The 12,934-nt window shown below is 43.0% G+C and overlaps 2 protein-coding genes across 1 annotated transcript in view; one reads left to right on the plus strand and one right to left on the minus strand.

Moving 5' to 3' along the window:
• Positions 1–12,934, minus strand: part of LOC143767980 (uncharacterized) — a 433,969-nt gene that overhangs the window by 289,661 nt on the left and 131,374 nt on the right.
• LOC143767989 (uncharacterized) overlaps positions 1–12,934 on the plus strand; it is a 30,195-nt gene that overhangs the window by 11,663 nt on the left and 5,598 nt on the right. The window lies entirely within an intron of this gene.

Below are 12,934 nucleotides of genomic sequence, written 5' to 3' on the forward strand. Positions count from 1 at the left end.
TTGCATGCCCTTCAGTGTTCAGCAGTGAACACTGCATGTGTGCTAACAGAGCAAGAAGAAATTAATGAGCTGGTTGTAATCAAAATTCACCTCCCTGCCAAGAATGCAGTCCCTCAGAATCTGCTCGGGGGCCTGATAAAAGGTCATAGAGGGCCGTAAATGGCCCTAGGGCCTGAGGTTCCCCACTCCTGCTTTATGAGATAATAACTCTGAAACGCTTCCATGGATACCAGTGATTCTGACATTGCTTTCTCATGACATATTGTACTTCATGATAGTGGTAAAATTTCTTCAATTTTTACCTGCATTTAAGGCGGCTGCACACGTCCAGATATTTCCAGTACCGGAAAAATCGTTACTGGAAATATCTGTGTCCATGTGCTCACGTGGCACATCAGTGTGGCACACGTGCGGCAACCGTGTGCCGCATGAGGACCACTCGGACTGCCGCAAGTGTCAGCACTACAGTAAGCGCTGTCCCCTGCGTGTGGTGCTGAAGCCGGCATTCATCCCTTCTCCCGTGCTCGGCCGAAAGCAGCTCGAGCAGGAGAGAAGGGATGAAAGATCAAGTTTTTTGTTCTGTTGTTTTTTTTTTGTTTTTTTTAAATTAAAGTTCGGGATCATATCACAGAGTCATATCACACAAATAGTTAATAAATAGCATTTCACACATGTCTACATTACATCAGCACAATTTTGGAAACATAATTTTTTTTGTTAGGAAGTTATAAGGGTTAAAAGTTGACCAGCGATTTCTCATTTTTACAACACAATTTGCAAAAGAATTTTTTTTTATTGACGACCGCACATTTGAAGTGATTTTGAGGGGCCTACATGACAGAAAATACCCCAAAATGACACTATTCTATTCTAAAAACTGTACCCCTCAAGGTGCTCAAAATCACATTCAAGAAGTTTATTAACTCTTCAGGTGCTTCACAGGAACTTTTGGAATGTAGAAGGAAAAAATAAACATTTACTTTTCTTTCACAAAAATTTTCCTTTAGACCTATTTTTTTAGTTTCTCAAGGGTTACAGGAGAAAATGGACAATACAATTTGTTGTGCAATTTCTCCTGAGTACATCGATACCCAATATGTTGGGGGAAAACCACTGTTTGGGCACACGGCAGGGCTTGGATGGGAAGGAGCGCCATTTCACTTTTTGAATGTAAAATTTGCTGGCATAATTAGTGGATGCCATGTCGCGTTTGGAGAGCCCCTGATGTGCCTAAACAGTGGAAACCCCCCCACAAGTGACCCCATTTTGGAAAGTAGGCACCTTTGTCTAGATGTGTGGTGGACACCTTGAGCCCTCAGGTGCTTCACAGAAGTTAATAACGTTAAGCTGTGAAAATAAAAAAGAATCACTTTTTTCTCGCAAAAATCTTTTTTAGCTCCAAATTTTGTATTTTCACAAAGGTAACAGGAGAAAATGGACCCCAAAAATTGTTGTGCAACCAGTAACATGGAAGACATTATATTTCCGATAACAGATGACAGACCTGAGTGAGGGCTTGCTTTTTTGGGTATTGAGTTTAAGTTTTTATTGGGAACATTTTACATAACATTTATGATCAGTTATCCGGCGCTCTACGCTGAGCACTTACATCGGGGTTTCCTTCTAAATACCCGAGAGACATGACAGATGAAATCCCCGATGGATCCATTCACTATAATTAGGCAGCAGTTACTCTGGACTCCGTCTGGTCTCTGTTCAGCGGTGTCATTTTCAGAAGTGCACAAACCTGTGGCTGCAATCCTAAAAAGACGGACATCCCCGGATCACAGGTTAGACGGTGTCCACAGTGCCTCCATCTGCCTCATAGGGAATCTTCCGCCAGAGGTTCCTTCTGAATTACATATTTCAGAGATTAGATGGAAACTGCATTGTAAGCTCTCAGTGAACCGCACAGGATAAATGTGCGCCGAGCCTGACTGCAGAATGAAAACATTTTACTTTTCTGCTGATGGAGCTGTATTATGGCTTGTTTTTTGTGGGACAAGATGACATTTTCAGTGGTACCATTTTTATTTGCTTTTGTCTTTTTGATCGCGTTTTACTGCACTTTTTGTTCTGCGTATGATGATAAAGCATTGTTTTTTGCTTTGTGTTTTATTTTTTTACAGTGTTCACTGAAGGGGTTAACTAGTAGGACCGTTCTAGAGAGCGTGTTACGGACGCGGCGATATCAAATTTGTGTACTTTTATTGTTTTTTTTATTTACATAAATGTAATAATTGGAAAAAATATATTTTTTTCTTTATTTAGGTGTGTGTGAAAATATATATACATATATATATATATGTATGTGTATGTATATGTATGTGTATATATGTATATGTGTGTGTGTGCATATATATATATATATATATATATATATATATATATATATATATATATATATATATATATATATATATATATATATATATATATATATATATATATATACACACACAGTTAGGTCCATATATATTTGGACAGAGACAACATTTTTCTCATTTTGGTTATAGACATTACCACAATTAATTTTAAACAAAACAATTCAGATGCAGTTGAAGTTCGGACTTTCAGCTTTCATTTGAGGGTATCCACATTAAAATTGGATGAAGAGTTTAGGAGTTTCAGCTCCTTAACCTGTGCCACCCTGTTTTTAAAGGGACCAAAAGTAATTGGACAATTGACTCCAAGGCTATTTCATGGACAGGTGTGGGCAATCCCTTCATTATGTCATTCTCAATTAAGCAGATAAAAGGCCTGGAGTTGATTTGAGGTGTGGTGCTTGCATTTGGAAGGTTTTCCTATGAAGTAAACATGCGGTCAAAAGCGCTCTCCATGCAGGTGAAACAAGCCATCCTTAAGCTGCGAAAACAGAAAAAACCCATCCGAGAAATTGCTACAATATTAGGAGTGACAAAATCTACAGTTTGGTACATCCTGAGACAGAAAGAAAGCACTGGTGAACTCATCAATGCAAAAAGACCTGAGCGCCCACGTAAGACAACAGTGGTGGATGATCGCAGAATAATCTCCATGGTGAAGAGAAACCCCTTCACAACAGCCAACCAAGTGAACAACACCCTCCAGGAGGTCGGCGTATCAATATCCAAATCTATCATAAAGAGAAGACTGCATGAAAGTAAATACAGAGGGTTCACTGCACGGTGCAAGCCACTCATAAGTGTCAAAAATAAAAAGGCTAAACTGGACTTTGCTATAAAACATCTAAAAAAGCCAGCACAGTTCTGGAAGAACATTCTATGGACAGATGAAACCAAGATCAACCTCTACCAGAATGATGGAAAGAGAAAAGTATGTTGAAGGCGTGGTACAGCTCATGATCCAAAGCATACCACATCATCTGTAAAACACGGCGGAGGCAGTGTGATGGCTTGGGCATGCATGGCTGCCAGTGGCACTGGGTCACTAGTGTTTATTGATGATGTGACACAGGACAGAAGCAGCAGAATGAATTCTGAGGTATTCAGAGCCGCCATACTGTGTGCTCAGATCCAGCCAAATGCAGCCAAACTGATTGGTCGTCATTTCATACTACAGAAGGACAATGACCCAAAACATTAAGCCAAAGCAACCCAGGAGTTAATTAAAGCAAAGAAGTGGAATATTATTGAATGGCCAAGTCAGTCACCTAATCTCAACCCAATTGAGCAGCATTTCACTTGTTAAAGACTAAACTTCAGACAGAAAGGCCCACAAACAAACAGCAACTGAAAACCACCGCAGTCAAAGCCTGGCAGAGCATCAAAAAGGAGGAAACACAGCGTCTGGTGATGTCCATGAGTTCAAGACTTCAGGCAGTCATTGCCAACAAAGGGTTTTCAGCCAAGTATTAAAAATGAACATTTTATTTAAAATTATTGAATCTGTCCAATTACTTTTGGTCCCTTTAAAAACAGGGTGGCACATATTAAGGAGCTGAAACTCCTAAACCCTTCATCCAATTTTAATGTGGATACCCTCAAATGAAAGCTGAAAGTCTGAACTTCAACTGCATCTGAATTGTTTTGTTTAAAATTCATTGTGGTAATGTTTATAACCAAAATGAGAAAAATGTTGTCTGTCCGAATATATATGGACCTAACTGTATATATATATGTGTGTGTGTATATGTGTATATATATATATATATATATATATATATATATATATATATATATATATATATATATATATATATATATATATATATATATATATATTCGAGTATAAGCCGAGATTTTCAGCCCAAATTTTTGGGCTGAAAGTGCCCCTCTCGGCTTATACTCGAGTCATGATCGGTGGTGGGGTCGGCGGGTGAGCACTGTCATATACTCACCTAGTCCCGGCGATCCTGACGCTCCCCCTGCCTGTCACACTGTCTTCGGTGCCGCAGCCTCTTCCCCTGAGCGGTCACGTGGGACCGCTCATTAGAGAAATGAATAGGCGGCTCCACCTCCCATAGGGGCGGAGCCGCCTATTCATTTCTCTAATCAGCGGTGCCGGTGACCGCTGACAGAGGAAGAGGCTGCGGCACCGAAGAACAGCTGTCCGGGGGAAGGAGCGGGACGCCGGGAGCAGGTAGGTATCGCATATTCACCTGTCCTCGTTCCACACGCTGGGCGCCGCGCCATCTTCCCGGCGTCTCTCCGCTCTGACTGTTCAGGCAGAGGGCGCGATGACGCATATAGTGTGCGCGCCGCCCTCTGCCTGATCAGTCAGTGCAGAGAGACGCCGGGAAGATGGCGCCGAGGAGCTGCGGAAAGAGAGGTGAGTATGTGTTTATTATTTTTATTGCAGCAGCAGCAGCTATGGGGCAATAATGGACGGTGCAGAGCACTATATGGCACAGCTATGGGGCAATAATGGACGGTGCAGAGCACTATATGGCACAGCTATGGGGCAATAATGGACGGTGCAGAGCACTATATGGCACAGCTATGGGGCAATGGTGCAGAGCACTATATGGCACAGCTATGGGGCAATGGTGCAGAGCACTATATGGCACAGCTATGGGGCAATAATGAACGGTGCAGAGCACTATATGGCACAGCTATGGGGCAATAATGGACGGTGCAGAGCACTATATGGCACAGCTATGGGGCAATGGTGCAGAGCACTATATGGCACAGCTATGGGGCAATGGTGCAGAGCACTATATGGCACAGCTATGGGGCAACGGTGCAGAGCACTATATGGCACAGCTATGGGGCAATGGTGCAGAGCACTATATGGCACAGCTATGGGGCAACGGTGCAGAGCACTATATGGCACAGCTATGGGGCAACGGTGCAGAGCACTATATGGCACAGCTATGGGGCAACGGTGCAGAGCACTATATGGCACAGCTATGGGGCAACGGTGCAGAGCACTATATGGCACAGTTATGGGGCAACGGTGCAGAGCATTATATGGCACAGCTATGGGGCAACGGTGCAGAGCACTATATGGCACAGCTATGGGGCAATGGTGCAGAGCATTATATATATGGCACAGCTATGGGGCAACGGTGCAGAGCATTGTATATATGGCACAGCTTTATGTGGAGCATCTATGGGGCAATGGTGCAGAGCATTATATGTGGCACAGCTTTATGTGGAGCATCTATGGGGCCATAATGAACGGTATGGAGTATCTATTTTTAATTTTGAAATTCACCGGTACCTGCTGCATTTTCCACCCTAGGCTTATACTCGAGTCAATAAGTTTTCCCAGTTTTTTGTGGCAAAATTAGGGGGGTCGGCTTATACTCGGGTCGGCTTATACTCGAGTATATACGGTATGTATATATATATATATATATATATATATATATATATATATATATATATATATATATAATTTTTACACTGCAGAGTATCACATCAGCATGTGACAGGCAGGGAAGAAGGCATGTCAGCACCTGCTCTCAGCAGGCACTCACAAGCCACCTTCCCTGCAGGACCCCGCGGCCATCTTGAGGCCAGGGGTATCCATGGAGACCATCAAGACAATGCGATTGCATTGCTTTTTCCTGATGGAAGCTCGCAGGGAACTCATTCTCTGCACGATGCTCATCTATGCCTCTGTCACTACTGACAGCAGCATCAGATGGGTTAAATACCCATGATCGGTGCTAGCACCAATCGTGGGTGTTGTTGCGGGGTCTCAGCTATCAAACAGAGCGGGCACCTACACCCGATCGCCACGTCGCTCAGTGTGAGGCCGCGCGATGGGTGCGCTGTTCCTGTACTGCTGTTTGCGGGAACACAGCTCCTACAGATCAGTACATGTACAACACATGTTGGGAAGGGGTTAGAGAGGAATAAAAACCAGACGAGACAAAGAAACCCAGGGATTAGAAGGAAAGGGGCAGATAGAAAACCACAGTTATTACAGATATCTTGCCATATCACCACGTGCAGCTGTAGACTTTAACCCCTTTCCGTCATCGGATGTAATAATACGCGTACGTCTGATACTCTCCCTTTGATGGGGGCTCCGGCGGTGAGCACACATCTTTTCCGGCACATGTCAGCTGACATGTTCCGCTAACAGCTGCTGGAGGAATCGCAATCCTCCCGCAGCTGTTAACCCGTTAAATACCGCTGTCCAACTCTGATAGCGGCATTTAACACGTTCTTCCGGCAAGCGCTAAAGAAATCCCGCCCATCGGTGCTCGTGACACATGACCGCGGGTCACCGATGGGTTGGCATGACAACCAGAGGTCTCCAGCAGACCTCTATGGTTGTCACTGCCGGATTGCTATGAGCGCCGTCCTGTGGTCGGCGCTCATAGCAAGTCAGCAATTCTGTCACGTACAGGCAATCTGATCATCGCCTCTATGTAGCAAAGCCGATCGGATTATGCCAGCTTCTAGTCTCCCATAGAGGCTATTGAAGCATGCCAACAGTAAAAAAAAAAAAACAAAGTTTTAAAAATATATATATAAAAAAAATTCAAATTGCCCCCTTTTTGCCCCATTCAAAATAAAAACAATAAAAATAAAATGAAACCTACACGTATTTGGTATTGCCGCATTCAGAATCCCCTGATCTATCAATATAAAAAAAAAAATTAACCCGATCGCTAAATGTCGTAACGAAAAAAAAGGCAAAATGCCAGAATTACTTTTTTTTTGTTGCCCTAACGGGCACTCAAAAGATCTTATCTGCAATAAAATGGTATCGTTAAAAACGTCAGCTCGGCGCATAAAAAATAAGCCCACACCCAACATGAGATCATGAAAAATGGAGACGCTACGGGTATCGGAAAATGGCGCATTTTTTTTTTTTTCTAAACAAACTTTGGAATTTTTTTTCACCACTTGGATAAAAAAGAATCTGGTTTGGTGTCTATAAAATCGTAATGACCTGGAGAATCATAATGGCCGGTCAGTTTTAGCATTTAGCGAACATAGTAAAAAAGCAAAACAAAAAACAATTGTGGAATTGCACTTATTTTGGAATTTTACCGCACTTGGAATTTTTTTTCCATTTTCCAGTACATATGTTAAAACCAATGGCGTCCTTCAAAAGTACAACTCATTCTGCAAAAAATCAAGCCCTCACATGGCCATACTGAAGGAAAAATAAAAAAGTTATGGCTCTGCGAAGAAGGGAAACAAAAAACAAAACCGCAAAAATGAAATTACCTCCGGTCATGAAGACCCAATATAACCCATAGAGTCCACACCAACCTGTGATGCTTCAATGTGTTATTATTATGGCTATAAGATAATTTAAGACCTTATTTAATGTGTTGTATTGGTATAATATATCTATATATTTTATTAATAATTTTTTTAAAGATTTTAAATTGGAAACTATACGGATTACTAAAGTGGGTATAAATTTATCTGTATTGATTCTTTTTTTTTTAAGTTTTCCAACAATTCTATTCATTTTTTTCATTATGTTTTTAAATGAATTATCAGTATTTATATTTCTAGAGCTTCTTTTTTTTCTGTTTTTAATAGCAACACTTTCCCTAACCAAAAAACTACATAGAAAAGAAATACCATAGATTAGATTTAATATAACAACCCATCTAATATATAATTGGCCGGAAGTGACAAAAATGGCACCGCTATTCCATCGGGAGATCAGGGGTGCTAGCCGCTGGTCTCCCGACGGTAGCCGCGGCTCATCTCCTGCTGCAGGGAGCTCATCTCCTGGCCATGCGTCACCGCTCATTGGCTCAGCCGGTGGGGAATTTGAATCCCGTGGCGCTCATTGGCTCAGCCGGCGAGCGGCTCAGCCAATGAGCGGTGCCGCGTTGCTTTGGCGGGGGATTTTAATCCCGCGCTGCTCATTGGCTAATCAAATCCCGCGCTGAGCCAATGACAGTGATTAACACATTAGCCAATGAAGGGACAGTAGTAGTCCCATCATCCGGCTAATGTGTTGAATGTAAAAAAAAAACAAACCACATACACACATATACAGTACATACAGTACACAAAACATACAGTACACACAGTTGGCACGAATCCCTCCGTGCTGCCACTATTTTGTCACGTACACGCTCTAAGCACACGACTTGGTGGTTGCGCCTGCAATGGTTAATCTATCTCCCCTCTCTGTCCAGCATTCAACCTCTGCCTTATGCTGTAATGGGAGCATAAATCATACACCGACCCAGGAAACACACCCACTCATACACGCTGCCACCACTCACCGAACACACGGGCGATGTGTCACGGAAATATTACTACTACTGTCTGCCACTCCTAAGGATCATATATGGAAAATTAACGCACACTCAACACTGGTATAATGCAAAAAAGGTATATGCCAAGTTTATTTAGGATAACAAAAAAGGTTGCCACACAGAAATTGTAGATAGAAACCCAACGTTTCGACCCTCCCAGGTCTTACTCATGGGGTTACTTGATCTCTTAAGTAAGTATACATAAGCGCCAAAAGTAGAGGGTGGGCGAACAGTCCCCTTAGTGCATATCCTGTCACTTGCTGTGTAGCCAGTAAAGGCCTAAGTGTCCCAGGGCGCGGGAGCGCCGCTTATCCAGGAAACACGGGACACAGGACACTAAAGGCCCACCGCAGATGTGATGGCCCTTCTATTGGAGCTCCATTCACCTGGGAGACTTAGGCCTTTACTGGCTACACATCAAGTGACAGGATATGCACTAAGGGGACTGTTCGCTCACCCTCTACTTTTGCCACTTATGTATGTTTATTCAGAGATCAAGTAACCCCATGAGTAAGACCCGGGAGGGTCTAAACGTTGGGTTTCTATCTACAATTTCTATGTGGCAACCTTTTTTGTTATCCTAAATAAACTTGGCATATACCTTTTTTGCATTATACCAGTGTTGAGTGTGCGGTAATTTTCCATATATGATTTATTGGGTCACATGGTCCGTTTTACCAGCACCACCTCGTCTCCGACCTGAGTGCACACCATTACGCTCCTATACTCCTAAGGATCAAACAGTTTAAGGCTATGGATTCTTTAGAACATACAAGGTTCAACTTGTTAAAGTTTTGTGCTTTAATACAAAAGGTACAGTGCTTACAGTAAAGAAAAAGGTATAAAATATGGTAATAAAAAGACATACAGATATGCAAAACAGTATAAAATAAACAGGAGAAAACTTACAGAAATAGCTTGTAGTCTGCTTCTGCTCCGTGATGGGGTGAATATGGACTGGATCACATCAGCTAGGCTGCCCCTCAATCTGTGAACACAATTCTATGTATACAGGCCTAATTTATAGAGTAACTCTGGAGGTCAAATTTCTTTACCAGCCTCTCGGGTTAATATTGTAATTGCTTGTTTTTGATTGGACCACGGCTGCGCCCCCAATGAATATATTATTTTCCTCTGCAATTCTTGGTGTAAAGTTTCCCACAGATAGATGGTGTCAGGTTGTAATTGACACCTCTCTTCAAAAGAGCTAGAAGGTGTGAAATGTTTCCAATTCTGTCTTTCCAGGAAGGCCCCCTGTGGTGTGAGAACTGGGAAGCTGCCTTTTCTCAGGGTAAGGCCATGATCACACACAGCGAGATACGGCCGATTCTCGCAGGTTAAAACCAAGCTCTGGCACTGGCACTCCGGAGCGGAGCGTGTGGCCGCATAGCAATACATGGAGCCGCACACTCCGCTCCGGAGTGCCGGTGCCAGAGCTTGGTTTTAAGCTGCGAGACTCGGCCGTATCTCGCTGTGTGTGTGTGATCCCAGCCTAACACATATTATCACCTTGGTGAGACCTGAAGCCTTCAGGTCAGATGTTAAAAGACTGCTAGTCACACAATCATACCTATACATATTTCACTACAACAGGACATAGAGTACATACAACATACACTACATACAACAACACACAACATACAGTACACACAACATACATTACATACCGTACATACAACATACTGTACATACAACACAGTACATACAGCATACAGTACATACAACACATTACATACAGCATACAGTACATACAACACATACACAACATACAGTACATACAACACAGTACATACAGAACACACAACATACAGTACATACAGAACACAGTACATACAGTACACAGCACACACAACACATACAGAACATACAACATAGAGTATATACAACATACACTACATACTCACCAATCACCTTAATCCCGAAGCCATTGATCACCTGTAAAAAATATTAAAATAATAAACCAACAATATACTCCCTGATCCGCAGTAATCTAATTAATACAATTGTCCCACGACGCTCTCCCGTGGAGAGCTGCCACATCAGCTGATGTGACCGCTCTCCAGGGGCTCCGGGATACAATGACGGAAGGTTTCCTTCCGCACTGTGTCCCTCCGCCGCTGAGAGGTTTAGTTCATACTCTCACTTGCGGCACTGCATTTCAGCACAAATTCCCACACAGCATTGCCATAAAATGAGAGCAATGAACTCAGGTAACCTCAGTGATGCACTGCAGGAGCCATTGTCTCCTGTCAGTGTGTCACTGAAGGCTCTATAGAGCGGTGACATCACCCAATGTCACTGTTCTATAGGGGAGATCGTCGTGGGACATTCGCTATTAATTGGACTGCGTCGGGCAGGGAGTATACGGTTGGTTTATTTTTTATTTTTTGCAGGCGATCGAGGGAATTAGGCGTTGTTGTAAGTATGGTGAAATTATGAATATTAAAATACTTTATTCTTATGTGTTTTTCTTTTAACTCTTTCACTACTATAGGATTAGTAATGGATAGGTATTTTATTGACGCCTCTCCATTACTAACCGGGCTTAATGTCACCTTACAATACAAAGGTGACATTAACCCCTTATTGCCCCATATTCCACGGCTACACGGGAGTGAGAAGAGAGGGGCTAAGTGCCAGAATTGGCGCATCTTGCAGATGCGCCATTTCTGGGGCAGCTGGGTACTGGTATTTGTAGCCGGGGGGGGGGCAATATCCATGGCCCCTCTCTAGGCTATGAATATCAGCCCGCAGCTGTCTGCATAGCCTTTCCGGCTATAAAATATAGGGGGACCCCATGTCATTTTTTTAGGGGAGTCCCCCTGTTTTCATAGCCAGTAAAGGCTATTCAGACAGAATCGGGCTGATATTCATAGCCTGGGAAGGGGTCATGGGTATTACCCCATTCCCAGGATACAAATATAAGGCCCCGGCTGTCGGCTTTCCCCCTCTGGCGCAGAAAATTGCGCGGGAGCCTACGCCATTTTTTTTCCTGTTTGTTTACCTTATTTTTCTGACCATAAGAAGCACTTTTTTTCCTCCAAATTTGGGAGGAAAGTGTGAGTGCGTTATATGGTCGGGATGTAACGTGGGGAGAGGGCAGAGGCGAGTGGGATTGCACTGTTATCCCACTTGCAGGCGTCAGAAAAATTTCCTCGGCTGCCAGAATCCAGTGTTGGGGGAACCACACGGTCCCCATAATTAAAGTGCAGTGAATATTCATTAGCCGCTTCCCCGCCCACCTGTCAGAGCGGGGAGCAGCAAATGAATACTCCTTCACTTAAGCAGGACACACATGGTTTCCCCAGCGCTGGATTCCTGCAGCAGCTGGGGAGATCTGTGTGTCCGGTGGAGGAGGGGGCATGAGCAGGGAGCCAGAGGGGACAAGATCACTGCATACCTGCCTGAGCTGTGCTGCTGGATGCTGAGGCATAAGGACCTGTGTGATATCATGAAGTGGGCAGGCTGGAGCATCACATGACAGCACAGAGCCCTCCCTCTTCTGATGTCCTTCAGACACTGCACTAGAATCTGCAGGCTTCCCCTTATTACCTGTGCTGTGGAGAGGCAACAAGAGGGAGGACTCTGTGCAGTCATGGGATGCTCCAGCTTTTTACCTCACCACTGTGTGGTTGGCTGCCACAATTAAAAGGTTAGTCTTTACAACACACAATAAAGCACTGTGCCACTCCTGTGGTGAACTATAACTCACAGCATGCCATAGCTTCTGCAGGACATGCTTGGAGTTATAGTTCTCCAATGGGTTCTTAAAGCAGCACTCCAGTGTTATTTTTCAGTGCTGGAGTGGTGTTTAAATATAAACCCTGTGCCCCTATTCTTATACTCACCCTCCAGTGTCTTCATATAATACTTTACAGACACCACACTGGTCCCGCAGCACCATCTTCTACCCGCAGCTTCCAACAGAATAACGTACTATTATATATAATAACACCACATATAATAGTATGTTATTGATGTTACTAAATATTTTACTACTTTTTCTGCTGCAAATATTTTTTTTCCCTATTTTCCACCTCTAAAACCTGGGTGCGTCTTATAGTCCGAAAAATACTGTAATTAAAAAAAAAAATTGTTCATTAATAAACATCGGCCTTGCTATTGTATATCTATGGATATATGTAGATACATATATGGATAGTTTAGATATTATTATGTATCTATAGATATACATATATATAATAATTATTTAGCACCAACATATTCCGCAGCGCTTTACAG

Source organism: Ranitomeya variabilis, chromosome 4, assembly GCF_051348905.1.
Source record: "Ranitomeya variabilis isolate aRanVar5 chromosome 4, aRanVar5.hap1, whole genome shotgun sequence".
NCBI classification, from domain to species: Eukaryota; Metazoa; Chordata; class Amphibia; order Anura; family Dendrobatidae; genus Ranitomeya; species Ranitomeya variabilis.